General features: G+C 28.6%; 1 protein-coding gene across 4 annotated transcripts in view; it reads right to left on the reverse strand.

The window, feature by feature from the left end:
• LOC136968660 (dual oxidase maturation factor 1-like) overlaps positions 1–5,202 on the reverse strand; it is a 36,161-nt gene extending 30,959 nt beyond the window's left edge. The window contains exons 1-3 of one of the 4 annotated variants that reach the window (XM_067262658.1): positions 5,078–5,202; positions 4,783–4,848; positions 981–1,086 (exon numbers count right to left, since the gene is read on the reverse strand). The gene's annotated coding sequence lies outside the window, so the exon portion shown is untranslated. Of the gene's footprint in view, positions 1–980; positions 1,087–4,782; positions 4,849–5,069 lie in introns of all 4 variants that reach the window. The other 3 variants (XM_067262657.1, XM_067262659.1, XM_067262660.1) reach the window with 3 other exon arrangements.
• Between the last annotated feature and the right edge of the window lie 11,870 nt (positions 5,203–17,072).

Here is a 17,072-nt window from a genome sequence, read left to right on the forward strand (position 1 = left end):
ACTTTGAACTAAGATCACTTAATGCTCTCGAAACCATAGAAGATTCAGACTAGGATTGACCAAATAATAATAATTAGTAACAGTAGTTGAGTTTCAAACACTTCTAATTAGGACGTTTTTGGTTTTATTTCTTTCAATAAATTGTTTTCATGCATTATCCATGTTTTCTACAATTATTCATTGTAATAAATTGTCCATAACTTAAAACGTGAGCAAATATTAAAAAATTATTTAATTTTCTTAAATACCGTTTTTATATTTAATATACATCTCATTTACATATCTTCTTAGCTGAAAAGTAAAGTTTTGGTCATTATTAAATGTAATGAATACAAAAAACAAATATATCTTATCAATAAAGTTTAATAATGTATTGTCTCGATCTTAATCCCTAAATATGAATAATTATTAAGGTTGAATTAGGGATTATTCACAATTTATAACATTTTAACCGAAAGGAATTCAGACGCTTTGTTAAATAACGCCTTGATAATTACAATATTACAATTCAAATTACATGATTTACCAACTTATCTTAAAATCCAAACATTTAAAACACTCATAAAAAATCATGCCTAAAAAAGAAGAGCATTTTTTAAAGAAAATAAACAATGAGATAGCTAGAAAGATTCGTTATACAAACGAGGAAGATTGCCTTGACTTGTGCGGTTAGATCTTTGCTTTTTGTTTGTTATCTACATGGGAAACAAACCATTTTCTTTCAACAAACCTGAGGAGAATTTGATGACCTGTTTTCAGTAGCCGCTGATTAGGAAGAATTAGTTAGAACAATACAAATGCTTAACTATTATCGACATCGTATTATTTATTTAAGTACAAAATTCAATTGTAATTCTTAATGTTTTTCCCTTTAACAAATAAATTATTGCTTATATATCTAATTATTATCTAGGTTTAATCTTAATCAGAAAGATCTGATACACATAATTGCTGATAATACCAAAACAGATTTTACTTACTTGCTTAAATAATTTCCTAAAAAACGATTCATTTATTCACAATTTGTAATATTAATAATATTCACTTTAAGCAGGAAATCCCTCCTTCGTCGAATTTATAATAAAACTGAAACATGAAATTTTTAGAAACACTTAGTCTCAATACTGAAATTATATTATATATTTGTGAAATAAAATTTTTTAAAGTTACAGCAGATGCTATTAATCTAATGCTAAATTTATATTAAAATCTAAATATGTGCGAAATAACCTTGGAATTAACATGTGGAAATTCTTCTATTGCATGTATTTTTTGTAACAATAATAATAAAATTAATAACAATTTTAATTCGTGTTTATATCAATGTTATTACTTAATGCATTGAAATAATGTTGAATTATACACTCCATAATAATTATAAACAAAATAATACTGCTTCATGATTTATAATAAGCAATAAAATCTTTAATGAAAAATGTTTTTGATCTTTTGTTAGGTTAACATCAGCAGCTTATACAAACGCTTGTAGCATAATAAAAAGAAAAAATATATATATATTGTTTGACATATAATATTTAAAAAAGCAGTTCTCTTCATCTCATATATTGTTTAAAAAATTATTTTCGTACGTTTTACGCTAATCCAAGAAAGAATAAAAAATGTTTACAGGAATCTAATAAAATTTCAATGAGAAAGTATAAACAGAATATTATAATTTAGTTTACAATATAATAGGATTAAAAATTCATTTTTTAGTAAAGGTTTTAACTATTATGATTACACCTTTTATATAACTCTTTATTCTTTTTTATATATAAATGATAGACAATCCGAATTCTGATAGTATAATAAATCATAAAATTTTAAATTGATTTCAATGAAATTTTGATTTAATCATATAAATGTACTAACTTTTCTCTGTCGTGCACGTTTGTGATTCGTTTCACTGTAATAAACATAGCAATAACTGACAAAATAAACTTCGAGTTTAAAAATGATTTAACACACACGCCGAACATACAAGACAGAGTTACATATGGTAGAATACCAGTTTTCGTCCTAATGCACCGATAATTAAATACAGGAGACAAGGACGTCGTCGCCTCAGAAACTTATCTGTTACCTTTCGTCTAATTCTGTTTTTTCATATCTTCTTGATATAAATTCAAAGTGGGTTTTGAATAACAATGAAGAAATTTAGCATTAAAAAGATGTCTGTCACGTGACTTTAAAACATTAAATTTTATTATGACGAAATAAAATAGCTGACATTAAACTTTTCTCGCTAACTTCTAAAATGTTTTTCTTAGAGCTAATTTTAATAAAGTGCTAATAATAGAGGAAAATGCTTATTATATTTTGATTCATTTGGTTCTCTAAATTTATGTAAGAAAATAAAGCATGATTATTTATTTTCATTAAAGAATTTTTGATGAGATGTAACTTGTATACAACCGATTTATTTTGTGTGTTTTCAATTTTATTATATCTTCAATAATAACATTTCTCATCATCAACTGTTGTAAAAATTGTAAACATTTAAAAGTCAAAATATAAAGTTTAATAATTAAACTTATATCTACAAAATACGATTCGTATATTCGTATTATAAAATTTTAATTAATACTTACTTGAATTGTTCTTTGATGTAGTTAATGATTTTTTTCCGTATTATTCATGAATACAAAGATTTAAAAAAAATAAATTAATGAAAATAAAGAGAGGAAGTAAAAGAATAACTTGAAGATAGCCTGGGGTGCTTACCCGTCAAACGAAGAAAATTAATAAGAGATTTGTAATAAGTAAGATGTAACGACCATGACCTAAAAGTCGAGATGCCAAAAAATGATGAAATGGCTATAAAAGTAATCTTTTATATATCTTTTCTATCCAATAATATTGAGATATAGGTCTGTTAATACCTCTATTTACGACTATTTAGTAACAGAATAAATATAATAAATTATTTTAAAATTACGCAACTGCGTTTATTGAAAATTAAAATATTTACTATAAGTATTAATTTAATGAAATAAATAATTAAAATATAAAAGTTCAATTTTTGTTACAGCGAAATGATTAAAATAAAAACATAAAAAAATCGAAGACAAAGAACGTTTTCACGATGATACTACCTTGTTATACAGAATATTAAGATGACGCAATTTCAATGAATACAATTACATGAAAAAATATTTAATGACTATTAAATCTCTGAAATAATAAGCGTATACATTGTGAACTAAGAATACATTAGTTACGTAATTAAATTTATTATTTAGGGTTTATTGTGGATGCGTAGTTCACCTCCCGCTTGTCGTAATAGAGAGAAATTTTATTTTAGATGATTTAAATCATTTTTTCATTATACAATGTTTCCAAAGAATAAAACTTTCAGCTTATCTTTATTTAATAGAGGTATTACTTGTCCTTCAAATAGCAAACAGTTTGTACGTGATTTGATTTTGATGGTCAAGGGCGGAAATCAAAGAAAACACCACACCAAAACAAGGTCAGCGTGTCGATAGATTTATTTAATGTTACAGAGATTTCATGTTAATAACTTTGTTAATGTTTCTCAATAATAGCAACGTAAGACAAATGTTTTCAAAAATATTTTCTATCTCCTGTCAATAAATATTATGAATTAATAATTATTCTTTTAAATTTATGTCTTCATTATTTAATGATGATCAAAGACTAGTTTCCTGACCTAAATTATTAAATTTCTTTTTTCAGCGAATTTCGACTCGATTACATTTTTTTAGTTCAGTCTGAATTAAAAAAATTAATTATGGATATGCCCTAATTAGCCTATTGTTTCATAAGTTTCCCATATGTATTTTATTCTAATCTCAGAAAAAAAAGTTAAAATATAAACAATCTGAAAATAACATATAGAAATTCATTGGTTAGAGAAAAAGTTCTATAAATACATTACATAAATGAATACAATAATTGTTTTTACAATAAAATTTCAAGTAGAATTTCCTGTATATGATTCTTAAAATAGTTTTAAATTTAAGAAAAACTTAATTTGAATGGAATTTGTAATTATTTAATAAAAAAATATCTTTTTTTAAAACTAATACTTACACAATTTAAAGTTTATTATAAAATATTGCATCAGACTAATTCATACTTCGTTATAAGATACAGACTTTCTATAGTTTTATAACAAAAATATAATAAATCCATTTATATACAATTTTGTTATAAAACTATAAAAACTCCGTAATATATAATGAAGTAGGAATATATAACTCGAATGCCTATATACAATTTATTATAAAATGTATAGCCTATCATGAATAATTAATGAAATAAAACATTTAAATATTGTTTGCGCGGAAATTCTATTAATATTTTTATAAGAAAAAAATTACTTTTAAGTCTATTTTTAATTTTAACAAAATACAGTTTTATAGAATGAAGAATATTGTGTGTAAACTTAGTTTCCCACTTTTAAAGAAGCTCCAAATTCCATAAAATTGCAAAATTTCAAACAAGAATAAATTTTAACTTATACTTTTGTAGTTTTAGTTTTGAATCTTGTAACAAATTACATACATGTTATTAAGTTATATTTGTCCAGTTTTTACAGGATACAGTGTATAGAATGCAGAATATTTTATATAAAAAGAATTTACCATGTTTATAAAGCTTCAAATTCCATAACTTGGCAATCCAAAGAAAAGAAGTTGATTACGAAATTATGGAATTCTGTGAATAGATTTGTTTATAAAGATAAAAAAAATAAGGAATTTCGATGTACAGAACACAAATAAAACTGGAAATAAACCTTATAATCAAGCGGTTTACCTTTTATTCATATTCCAATTTCGCTGGACTTGTCATAACAACGTGCATTCAATTTTAAAATAAAATCTGCAAAAGTCAATTAAATTACATTAATTGATTTCAAATGTAGAACAAATTATTCATAATATGTGTTAGGCCTAATAATCATTACATTAATTAAAATATTAATACATGCTCTTAATACAAATATCATTTAAATAATCGTAATATATTCATTAACCCAAATATAATGTTATTTTTATATATTTTAATATTTATGTAAATCTAAACGAAAATTAAATGATTACCTTCGTACCTTTTCTCACTGTTTACTTCTAAAGCAGACGACTCTGCCTCTGCTACGTACGGTACACGCGTACTCTATTTATTGCAGTGCTGCCATCTTTATGTGAAACTTTCGAGACCTTGAATTATAAATTACTTGTTTAAATCATCTTGTTTATCCTCTCGACAGCATTCCCCCCTGTTTTATTACTGTAAAATCAAAAATTATTAATAATATAACTTATATATAATAATCGATAATAAAAGAACAAGGTTGCTTAAAAAATAATAATAATAAAAACTTGTATCGTTTATACTTAAATACGGTTTAGTAGTTTTTAAAAGCTGTAATTTAATTTATATAATGAAAAAATAAACGTATTGAAAAGTATTTTAAAACAATAAACGGTTTAGCTATTAAAAATAAAATACGAAATTATCTCATATTAAAAATTTCTATAGTTTATCTCCGTAAAATAATTTGTAATTTTGGAATTTTTTTTAAAATTGTTTAATTTTTAAAATTATTTTATTAATAATACGTTGCTAATTAGCATTAATTTAATAATAATTATTATAATTATAATTGTTATATATTTTTTTCCATTCGAAAACAGTCGGGAAGGTTATGGCCCCCTACATTTTACAATTTAAAAGTAAAATACAAAAATATTATTTCTAATTTTTTTTTTATTTACGGGATAGAAAGTAAAATGTAACATTGCTTAAATGTTTTATTTTAAGAATGAAATATTTTTCTGAAACATTTCATCCTTATAATAACTCTCGTTTATTTTTTTCGATTTTCTTTTGGGGGTAATACTTCCTCCTAGAATACATAGTTCTTGATTTCTTAGCATTGCAGCGGATAAAAAATTATACCGAATAACAAGAAACAATAAGGAGTGCGATAGTAAGAAACTTCAGAGCTTCGGGCATTTTTCGTTTAAGACACAAAAAATGCCCGAAGCCCTAAGCCGTATTCGAATCCGGATCCCCGGAATTTACGTATACCTTTGCCGCCTCGGCAGCTATTTACATAATTATTTTACTCGGTATTTTACACGCTTCAATTTTATTACTTAGAATACAAAAGAATTATGTATTGAAATTTTTTTGTATTTTGTTCTCTAGTTTTAAAACAAGAGGATAATTCTATTGAAATTTAGATAAATTTTACAGTTGTCACCGGACAATGGATTCAACAAAGCGTTAAGTGATTTTAAAGTATTTTTAGTACTTAAAACTGTAGAATTTTGGAAATTTTTTATTATTATTACGCTATAATAAATGTATTAATAATACAGTAAAACCTGTGTAAATCGGAATCGCACGGTACGAAATATTTTTTTTCCGGTTTGGCAGGTTTCCGTTTTGAACAGGTTTCATTGTAGTTAATTTTCAAAATGTTTATCAAATTGCTTATTCGATAGTATAAAAGTAAATTTCATTTTATAGAAAAATACAGGAAACGAAAGTCATTTTAATTGTTAAAATGAAAGTAAAAGCTATTGATTATTTATATCTTGCAATAAATAAATTTGGCACATCGCAAATTACTGAAAAATATTACAAACAAGATTAATTTGATGGAGTAGATAACGCAAGAAACCGGTTTATTTACAATGATTTACTTTATGCATCTCATAGCGTAAACAATAAAAACGATTGTCCTAAATTTAAAAGCTTTCAAATAAATCTTGAAAGTAATACGGCCTTGATATAAAAAACGATATCTGTTCGTACATCTGTACTTTTTTCCCGTAGAAACTAATCCAAATCTCACGCTTACACAAGAAATTCCAAATATTTTATTAAGTAATTCTCTATAAAAAAAAATTGGAGACCATCCACAAATTATATAATACATTTTATTTTACACTTCTACATTCTCATTATATATTTAATTTACGTAATTAAAAAATACATTTATACGTGACAGTTGATCTTCGCTTTACGACCGCTGGCTTTTACCATTCTCCATTTCTACGACTGGTATAAAATATATATTATAATTGTAAAATGCGCATTTAAATATCTTAATTTTATCTAATATCTCAATACGCTGTTATATAGTTAAAGATGCCATTTCCAGGAAGGTAATCTCAATTTACGATGGGAAGTAGGACGGCTCGCTTTACGACATTGCTTCACGAACCGATTAGATGATAAAAATGGGACTTTATTGTATTGAATAACCTGCCTAATAAAACCTGCCTAAAACGGACTCTCCATAAAACTGAAACACGCGTAAACGGAAAATTCGAGTCGGTGTTGTGGCCTTACATTTTAGACAGGTTTTACTGTATAATAATTTCAGTTTTCTGGAAGATGAAATGCTATAATTTCCGCTTCTGACCTTCCATCACTTCGAAAGTGAATTTATTACGTCCCACAAGAGCGATGGATTTTTACAACCGAAATCTTTTTCGCTCGATAAACCACGTTTTTTAAATGGCGAATATTAAAATCTTATTCATAAACAGAAACAGCAAACAATTCTTTAAAAACTGTTGTGATTTGTGTCATTTTTCTTGCATGGATGCACTCTTTCTGGGAAAAGAAATAGCTTCCGAAGTGCACGGTTACTTCCTATTACAAAAAATGATGCTACTTTTTATGAACTTCCTATTTAATTATGACATTACTAAGAATAATGAATGCCAATTTAAAAATAAGTACAAGTATATTTTAAATTTATAGTATGTAAACTTTATCAAACTTACATTGTGTATAAAAATTTTCTAACTGGCATTATTTTGTGTTTGTACGTACGAGACAACGCGACACGTGCCGTATACGTGCCCCCGGAAGGATTTCTCTACGGTAAACTAGCCCCTATTCGGGTGTTACAAACGTGAGAAACCCGGAAAACTCCATAGCCAGCCCGTTGAACAGGTGCGAACTCGGTAGTTTTATTTTTATCCAATCGGTTACTGGTGAGAGATGATTCTTTTGTGATCGAATAGAAAGTAAGTATACAGGATGGCCCAACAGTTAACCTTTGCAAGATTCAATTTGCTTTTATTCGCGTAGAACCGTACGTTTAACCACATTTCCATCAGTTTTTCGAAAAAAAAAAACACGTTGTTACTTTGTACAGGTGTATTAGTGAGTGTCAATTGTAAACTGTGTTTAGAAGCTTGCGATTGATATTCACAAACATACCTTAAACACATACAAAATACGTTTAACTGGCCTTTGGCCGCCCAGTATGAAAGCGTATGGATGGATATATATATATAGGCCTATAATTTTACAGTATTTTTGACCAAAATTTCACTTATAATGAGCACTAAAAAGTCAAAAAAGTTGAATAGAAATTACATAATTCTAACAATGAACGTTTCGCTCTAAAAATGTTATGCAAAAATTTCTTTATTGTTATTATCTTATGCAAGTTCGTGCTATAATTACAATTCCTGAATTATATTAATAAATACTAATAAGAATTTTTCATTAAGTGACTGATTTAGCCACGAAATCGCTCGGGCATTAAAAATAAATTGTTCAAATAGAATTTCAATTTATTATTTTCGCACGCATTTCTATGACACCAAATACGAAATTATAACCGAATTAAGCCGTATTCATTTTAGATTTTAATGAGGTTATGTAAATGATACGTACACGAGTCAAATTTCGGATAGTAGCGGGCTAGAAGGGCCTGTAAAATATAAAAGCAATTTAGATCAATACTTATCGTAATAAATTAAGAAAAATACTTTTTTATTTGTTTTATTGCGTTTCAGACAGGCATTTGTGACAGTTCCAGGCCTCATTCCTCTTCTCTCACCCCGTCTCTCGGATTCGCGCCTCCCAAACGGCACGTGGAATTTTTTGGGTTTTCTTCTCTTTTTTTAAAACCAGTTTCGCATAGAAAGTCCCCCGGGAGACATCGCCCACGTGTCTCGTTGCCGTACACAAGTAAACAAAGAATTTAAACATTCCATCTTTCCTTTATTATTTTTAAGTTAAAATTATAACGTAAATTATAATTAAACATAAATTTAATTGGTATTTAGACATTTACTTTAAATTATTTGTAATTTTATTATTATAGACACTTATTAAATTTTCTTCTCCTTTAATTTAATAACGATCTTTTTTTTTAAAAAAAATTCAAATACGTAGAAGTGTGAAGGACGTATACGCAAATCAGTCACGTTCGTTTCTTAGAAAATTTACGTAAGATGCAAGTGTAACGACTTTCTCGAGAATTGTTTACTTTAAAAAGTATTTTAATAACTAAGAAGTTTAATTTAATTAAATTCTTAATATTTAAAATTTCTTTCATTCGTTATAACTACTTCTTTATAGTTCCTTATGACTCCATAACAAAATATTTAACTGCGGAAAGTAAAAGGGCATAACAATTTTTAAGGATAAAATAATGTCTCCAGTTAAAAATATAATCAAAAAGAACAGGTTTTAATCTCCATTGACATCAAAATTATAAAGAAATAAATTTCAATTATTTAATTATATTTAATGTTTTACTTATTTAACATTTTGTAATTTATATAATTTATTGAAACTGTAAAATTATTATTAGAAAATAATAGGATTTTTATTGTAACAATTTATTAAAACGCAAAATATAATTTTAAATAAATTGCCAATTAACTATTATGATAATCCCAAAGATTGTAACTACGGAGAGATGCTTTTATGTTTTGGAAGTTTTCATTTTAATTACGTAAATTTTCTGCGGAGCGCGGGCATTTCCAGGAGGGGGCCAAGCTTGGAGATAAATGTGCGAGGCCCACCAGTGACCGAGTGGAAAAACCACGCGAGTTCGCGGACTGAGAGTGGAGTTTTTCGGGTTTTCTTCACGTTAGTAACACCTAAATAGGGGCCACTTTTCCATAGAAAGATCTCCCGGGTGGCATCCCCCTCGGCAGATGGCCCAAGCGTCGCGTTGCCGTGCACAAAACAAACACAATTAGATTATAGAATACAGTATTGCATCAACTCAAAAAGACAAAGCGTCCCACGTGTTACATACCTCAATCACTTTTACGATTATAATTTGTAGAATTTTTTTATACGATTCCAGGAAGGGGAATGCCCCGTTTTCCCCTCCTCTGTGGACGGCCATGATTTAGAGATAAGTTAGTAAGTAATTTGAGTGATGAAATATAACGAGTTATTCGATTTACGTGTCCATTTCCAGACATGTCCAAGTTACTACCTTTAATTTGCTCCCACACAAAAAAGACTTTATAATAATAACATTTCCATTTTGTATACAAATAGAAAAATGATATACGGAAAAAAAGCTATTTAACTTACAACGTGGCTCAAAAGTAAAAGTTCTAATTTTTGGGTTGACTTGTTTGCGCTACTCTACATCATTTTCTAATAGATCAGTAAAATGTTCCTGTACATTAATATTAATTAACGTAGTAAATAAAAGTACATTAATAGTAAACGTAACAGATATAATGTACCGTACAGACTGATCATAATTAAAGGTGTTCAGAAATCTCTGTAGAAAACTATTGGGCTAATTTCAACTAAATTTGGTATATACACTGTCCTGGATATGCTGTTTCGTTACTTCGGCATTCGTCCACAAGGAGGGAATTTGACGCTGCTGTCACTTAATGCACTGTTCTTCACAGGTGAGCCGGTGAACTTTGACAATCATGGTGCTCGTTTTGCCCGATCGTGTGTTACTTTGTTACTTGTTAAACTCTTCTATTAACGAAACAGCAAGGTTAGTTTTAACGCTTAAAAGGTGTAGAGGTTCTCTGGCTAGGTTGCATGCGGATTAAGAGGGCAGCAACGCCAAATTCCGTCCTAGAGGTTGAATTTTGAAGTAACATTTCCGAAAAATCGAAACCGCATACTCAGGATAGTGTATATACTATATTTGGTTTAGATTTGCCCAATAGTTCTTTCTACAGAGAGCTCTGAACATCTACTAGCCCTGTATTATCTTCTTTAATAATATGCATTTTAAATTAAAGCCAAAAACAAGAGAAACAGTGTTTAAAAATTTTGACTGTGTTACTTTTCATACAACAATATAATGATACAAGTTATTCAGAAACACATTAATATTTTTTAACTTTATATCAGGATAACACTACATAATATCGACAGTAAAATTCATATATATATTTATAAATTAAAATAAGGACAGACGTACAGTACAATTTTATACCTGTTCAAATCGGAACCTTAATAAAAACGGAAACCTGCTTAAACGGAAAGAATTCTTCGAAACAGATTTTCGGTGTTAAAAAACCCTGCCTAAACGGAAATAATATTCGGTACCGTACGAGTCCCGTTTACACAGGTTTTACTGTAGTTTAATTGGCGATAAGGAAAAATTGATAGACTTAAAATTAAAATATTTGCTGTTCTTTAAATTATAAAACAACAACAACAAAAAAAAATTTCACATAAATAAAACCTATCCAAAACGGAGCCTGAGTACAACGGAAACCTGCCTAAACGGAAATAATATTCGGTACCGTGCGATTCCGTTTTATACGGGTTTTATTGCATGAAACGTAAAATAAACAGAAAAAAATATATATATGTATGTATATAAATTTCAAAATCAAAGACACGCGGAGATAAGCCGGATACAATATTAAACAACAAATATTTAGAATGTCGTGACACGATTGTTGAAAGTCACGTTGATACATAATAGTGTCAAACGTAAGACAAAGGATAACAATTCATATAATTACATCTGGACATTGCAATTATAGATCAGCCAGTCACCTGACCTCGATAGCACGAACGGGCATAATTCAACGGTAATTTGTAGTGAGATACCTATTAAGATCCGCTTTACAATGATACTGCAACGAAACTTTAACGCCTTTTACGTAATCGCATTTCACTTAAAGGGGGGAAGTTACATAAAATATATTCACGCACTTCTACTCATTGTTAAGTCGTATTTTTAGAATTTATACATTGTTAGTTTTCTTTAAAATTCGTTTAGTTGATACGTGGAGAGTAAATATTCATTGAAACCTAATGCTTGTTAGGATCAGGCCTTCTGGTAGGGGAGGGACTTTTGAATATTTAGATAGGATCTCAAATTCCCGGGACCCTAAAAAGTTAAGTTATTCACTCTATTGTGTTTATTGTATATTAAGAAAAACAATTTTTGTCAAATTTTATTTTAAGTATAATACAAACTTTTCTAATGATTGTTTGGTGTTTGAATATGAGGCCCAAGAAGATAATTTAAAAAGTGTAATAGAATAAACCCAAACTTCTCTATAACAACTAAACAGTAGTAAACGGACGGCTGAATTGGGTAAGAAACCGGGTTCGAATCGGGGCGGGCAACTCTCCAGAAAATTTTCCAGGATATGTCGGACTCCGTCTTTCACTACCTGGTCCCTTCAATGTGGGCCTGACCGAACCCGCAATGGGTACCGAAAAAAGGCCATCTTAGTGCCCACAGGACGAAGAGTAAAACATTAAATGATAAAGACAAATAAATATAGTGTGACGACATTTCTTCAACGTATTGTAAACACATGATAAATTTCTTGCTAAAAATGGTAATCTTTCTACAGGACAATCGTCTGACATTAGATCCACGAGTAAAATTAAGATGAAAGCGATTGCAACTAATTCTACCCTTCGAAGTACTAAGAATGACTCACCTGACCGAGTTATGTAAGTGGACATGTTCTGACCTTCCTTAATACCACAAAAAGGTAAGCGACCATAAATACTCGTAACTTTTTAAATGTTTAACAAAGAAAAACAAACGTGTTGATTATGATATATTTTCATACATTAATCGCATTTATGCCAAAAATGTATATTTAATTATTTAATATTCGCATCGAAAGATGTAGGCACTACTGTTAATAAAATCAGTAATTTTATGGTACAAATTAAATTTATTTGAATTGTGCTCATAAAGAATTAATCATAATCATACTCGTGATCATCATCATGTATATCTGATGATGGCAATAAACCGTATAAAATGGCAACTTCACAGATTCGTGAGGATCTCTATGGATCCCACCTTGTGCCAATCAGTTCGCTTGTACGAGGATACGGCGACGAGACACACGGGCTATTTGCAAAGAAGGGATGCCACCCGGGAGGACTTTCTATGGGTAACTAACTCTTTTTAGATGTTACAAACGTAAAGAAAACACGGAAAACTTCACATGCCAAGCCGCTGGCCAGGTGTTCAATGGCTTTATCCACTCGGTTACTGGTGAATCTTGTGCCATTTCGGTGGGCACTAGTGGGCCTTTTGCCTCGAAGATATCTATAAATCTTATGCTGTTTCACTGGTTTCTTCTCCACGTACTTCCTGATGTTATATCATTTAATCATTTTTGAAACAATTACATTAAATTTTTATAAATCTTCTATTAATAATTTGATATTTTTCGAATCTGTCAGAATATATTCTTAATAATGTACTGTACACGAGAGAATTATTATTATTATTGGAAATAAGTACAGAAATTTTAATATATTCGCGAATATGTAAATTGCAACATTACACAAGATTCTGCCGTTTCATCATTAAACTAGAGGAAAACAAATTATATATATATAGTGATACGGTAATCAACGATAAATCTTTGCCCACGACATCATTTAAAATTTGGTATTAAGTTCAGATGATAATAATTTAATTTAAATTTTAATTAAATTGTCAGTGAAATGTTAGCAAGTTTTTTTTTATCGAGTTTTGCAATAAAAATTATAAAATGCAATTCTCATATCAAATATCACACAAACATAATTTTTAAATTACGATATGCTTCGAGAGAAAATTGTTATAAACATTTACTTTTAACACGCACCCTTAGTCTGATTTTTTTTTCTTCTGCTCTTTCCACTCGGTGGGTACAAAGAGAGCCCTTTTTAACCACCCTAAGTCCCAAGCTATAGTATATGAGAGACTTCTACACTAATAAATTTGTATGCGTGAGCCCTTTATTTAGGAGGCAAACAATTTTAAGAGCAATACTCGGTATGTAAACTATAAGAATAAGAGAAATTAAAGAACAAAGTGTTCCTTAATTCCTCTTATTCTTATTTTATATATACTCAATGAATAAACGGGTTAAAGAGGTTTTGATCCGATGCCATTTTTGAAGAGCAAACCTTTAAATTGCGAAATATCATAAATTAAATACGATGTGCACTCATTTATCTGATAGATTGGGGGCGAGAAACAATGCTGTGGTTGATAGGCACGATTTAATGTAACGTGGTTCGTGTTGCAATTGTTAATTTCATTACTTTTATTCGATGATCAAAGTGTAACAAATTGAATGGTCGAGACGGTTAGGCTGTCACAGCCTTCCGCTCTGGGAACCGAGGATCCAATCCGGACGGTTCGAAAAATCCCAAGGATTTTCATAGATGGTTTGGTTTGGTAACACGTGGGTGATCTGCCGAAGGAATGTCTCCCGGGAAGACTTTCAGTGGCTTTATCCACTCGGCCACTGGCGAGTTTTAGGGGTGGCTTGTCCCGGATATGTCGGCCCGTCTCACACCTCTCTCGAACTCACGATGGTCCTAATAAAAGGCCTCTTAGTGCCAGCAAGGCAGAAAGAATAAAAAAGGAAAAACAGTAAACAATTTTACATATTTTTTAAATATTAAAATTTAAATATTCTAAATTAGCCTTTAAAGATATTTCAAATACATAATAAATTTATTTAATTTTATATTTAAAATATTCGGAGGTGATTAATCAATTCTCTTATTTATAATTTTAAAAATAAATATTTCCATGACTATTCTAAATTCCTATTATAAGGCATCACAAACACGCCAAGTATCAATGGAAGAAAATATTTCCATGAAATTTATTCACTTTTTAAGTACATTAGTCACTGATATGAAAATGACGACAAATTAAATGTACTCCATCATTCAAATTTCGGCCTTGACATATCCCTTATGACCTTAATATTATATGTACCAAGCAGAGACTTCCTTTCTTTCCAATTATATAGTGTCTCCTCCTACCTGACAAAAATGCGTGGATCATTTATGCTGAACAAAAGAATATATTTTATGAATTCGTTAACCTTCATCCTTATTTTTTTATATAGCATCCAAGGAAAGAGATGCTATCCTTGGAAATACCTAACAGTCATCATTTTAAAGGGCGTTTCATACAGGTTTAGTGAGAATATTAACTTCTCTTCCAAAAAATAATGTTTATATAAATTACATTTATAAAGATTTTAATATTTTTATTATGAAAATCCTAAACTTTATTAAAGTTTTTTGGCAAAATTAATTATTATTTAATAGTAGTTTAACTTATAACTGGAAACAAATTAAAATTATTAAAAAATTTATATTTTTACAATAATAAAAGAACAATTTGTTTATAATTATAATACAATTTATGTTTTGTTCTATAAATTTCGAATTTATCATCATAAAATTTAATTAATTATATTTATAAAAATGTAATTGTTTAATTAATTAATGTTTAATGATATTTAGTGTATAAATAATCACACAATTTAAAATTATTATTTTGTATAACAATGTTAAAAATTATGATTATATGAAACTTGATATTATTTTGTTTATCAGAGATTTCAAGGTAAAATCCAGTCATTTGGGTGTGAACAATTAAAAAATAATTAAATCCACCCAATAAACAATTTTAAAAAGCTATATACAAATTCATTGTTATTTTAACCCATGTGATTTAATAAATGTTTTTAATTTATATTACTGATCATTCAAACTTTTAACAGAATATTTTGGCATAAATTATTGTTTGACTATATTTGTTAACATATACTTTATATGCACAATACTAGAATAAAATTATTGTACTGAAAGCTTAATTTTTAAAAAGTATTTTAATGATAAGAAAATTTAAATACATGTTGGAGTCATAATGTAAATTTTATGAAAATGTTCATAGTAAAGAGTAATTCATTATACATTTAACCCACAATTTACATGATTAATTGGTTCCATGAAAGTCTTGTATAAATTGAAATCATAAATTGAGACTTACATTTATACAGGAAATATAAAACGTTTATCCGTATTATCCATAAAAATGTTAGTCTCACTCTACACGATTTCAATTTACACAAGAATTTCATATAAATTGAGGTTAGGAATATCACATTTAGGAGCATATTTAAAAATTGTGTATGAAACTAACTTCTATGTTTTTATTTTATGTTTATATTTATGTTTTTACATTTTTTTTCCAGGGATTATATCAACACATTTGTATTTTGTGAAGGAACCTCGTGCTTCTACAATTCACTGCACTGTCCCACAAATATTCAAAAATAAGATTATTTTTCAAGAGCCAGTCTTACATTCATTCCTATTATAATTTAAGAAATTAAATTTTTAAATGATATATTAATATATGTTTATAAACAGTAGATTATTATTAATGAAATGTGATTGAACAGGTGTGGAAAATCAGTTATTACTTTGTCTATCTAATTTTTTATGACATTATCAAAACCTATTTAAAATCGACTTTTATTTACCTTGTCGGCATTGCTTTGTCATAATGACTGAGAAATTGCAAATGTATCTTAGATATATTTCTTGGTTCACCAAGAACAAACGTACCTAAGACATTTTAGTGACATTATAGAATTGAAAGACACTTTAAATGTAACATGTTAAACTTAATTTTTTAACTTATAAACTCTAATTAATACAAAAAATTATTTAAATAAATAAATCACAGCAGAGTCTGTCATGTCCTGTAATTTGACACTCCACTTCAGAGGCACAGATGAAAGTTGTGTTACCACTGGATGTATGCAACAGAGAGTGATGTACAGTACAGTGTCTGTATACTGTCAATCACTGTTCATTGCATGTGAAGTCGGCAAAAGTCAGAATCGTGATTCCGTACAGTATGTGCAGTACATATATACAAATTCCAGTAATCCAACATCCACCAGTCCAATATATCAGGGGTGGCCAACAAGTCGATCGCAATCGACCGGTCGATCGGCAAGCCAATTTTGGTCGATTGCTAGCGATGTCTTGAC

Source organism: Centruroides vittatus, unplaced genomic scaffold (assembly GCF_030686945.1).
Source record: "Centruroides vittatus isolate TY-2023 unplaced genomic scaffold, ASM3068694v2 contig_150, whole genome shotgun sequence".
Lineage (NCBI taxonomy): Eukaryota > Metazoa > Arthropoda > Arachnida > Scorpiones > Buthidae > Centruroides > Centruroides vittatus.